General features: G+C 40.7%; 1 pseudogene; it reads left to right on the forward strand.

The window, feature by feature from the left end:
• Positions 1–475: 475 nt before the first annotated feature.
• On the forward strand, positions 476–1,249 carry LOC149182637 (cullin-1 pseudogene; annotated as a pseudogene).
• The last annotated feature ends 580 nt before the right edge of the window (positions 1,250–1,829 follow it).

Genomic DNA, 1,829 nt, shown 5'->3' on the forward strand with positions numbered 1-1,829 from the left:
CGCCACCTGTTTTAGTGATTTCGTAGCGAAAAACACCGACCTTGCACTGGCTGCGCTACGAAATTGGGAAATGACAGATATTTAAGGTGAATTGATGGAAACACTGCAGGAAACGAGGTTTGTCAAGCTGTTATATAACCACATACAATACCTGTCACCATGATATTGAAACAGGGCAGGGATGGCGTTATGAAAGATATTTCAAATTCCAAGAAAAGGTTGCGCCTGAGGGGAGCTGAAGATGTAATTTTTGGACAGTATGAGGGCTATACAGAAGATACCAACAGAGGAGGAAATCATCCTATAACTCTGAGGGCCAATTACAGGTTATGGGCAGAAATGAGTTCTCTGCGGTCTGAGTTTTCACTATATATGTGAAGTTGTAATAGCAACACCTGGCCGTCTGCTTGACTGTCTTGAAAGAAAATATGTTGTCCTGAATCAATGCAACTATGTTGTTCTGGTCAAGGAAAGAATGTTTCGTTATGTGCGCTTCAATAATCTATCCGTTCAGAACTATGAAGAATATCTTAATGAGAACCCACTTGCGCATCCCGGAATAGATTTGACTGTGACAGTTTTGACAACTGGATTTTGGCCAAGTTACAAGTCATTTGATCTTAATCTACCTGCTGAGATGGTTAAATGTGTTGAGGTGTTCAAAGAGCTTTATCAAACAAAAACTAAACATCGGAAGCTTACATGGATATATTCTTTGGGAACCTGTAATATTATTGGGAAGTTTGATCCTAAGCCAATGGAACTTATTGTAACAACTCATCAGGCATCTGCACTTTTGCTATTCAATGCGTCAGAGAGGTTAAGTTACTCTGAAATCAAGTCTCAGTTGAATTGAACCGATGAAGATATTGTCAGATCGCTGCACTCCCTTGCATACGCAAAATACAAAATCCTCAATAAAAAACCAAACACAAAAACTGTGGCACAAACAGATTATTTTGAATTCAACGCAAAATTCACCGACAAAATGAGGAGAATAAAGATTCCTTTTCCACCGGTGGATGAGAAGAAAAAATTTATTGAGGATGTAGATAAAGCTCGGCGTTATGCTATTGATGCATCAATTGTAAGAATCATGAAGAGCCGAAAAGTTTTATCTCACCAACAGTTAGTGACGGAGTGCGTTGAGCAACTGGAACAGATGTTCGAGCCTGATTTCAAGGCAATCAAGAAGGGTCGTAATGTGGCTTATGAAACAGACTTTCTGCATACCATCAGAGCGGGGTAGTAAGCACGTGGCATTTTAAATTAGGCTTGGGTTGGGTTTGAATGTTCCGAGGAGAACATGATATGCAAACTGGTGATCCATCAAAGTTACATCAAGAAAGCGTGTGAGAGAATCAGAATCGCGTGGGAATACTTCAGAGAGGAGATGTAAAGCTGGAAATTTGAAATGTGGACTAGAAACTGGCAAGACCAAATCTCTCAAGGCGATGAATTGTGATATATGCTGTATCGAATTTGGTTTTTGCCGTGAATGCTCTTGTATTCTCGGTGGGAAGGCTACTGATCAGAGTGTGGCAGACTACTGTACTATCAGATGTGAGGGAAAGCTGAATGAAGAATTTGTTTGTGGGCATGTTGCTCACCTAGAGTGTGCTCTACTTTGTCATATGGCAGGCGTATAGCAAAGCATTGGTTTAGATGTGGAATATTATTGTAGACGCTGTGATAAAAAGGCGAACCTGATGATGCTTGTTTCCAGCATACTTCATGCATCTGAATCCCTGGAAGTACGAGCTGATGTTGAGAAGAATTTGTGTCTGGCTTTACGTATCATACAGGGTACAAGGCAGATTGTGGGGAGA

This window comes from Pinus tabuliformis, chromosome 3_2, assembly GCF_031772625.1.
Source record: "Pinus tabuliformis cultivar Carrire ecotype Pingquan chromosome 3_2, CPIR1, whole genome shotgun sequence".
NCBI classification, from domain to species: domain Eukaryota; kingdom Viridiplantae; phylum Streptophyta; class Pinopsida; order Pinales; family Pinaceae; genus Pinus; species Pinus tabuliformis.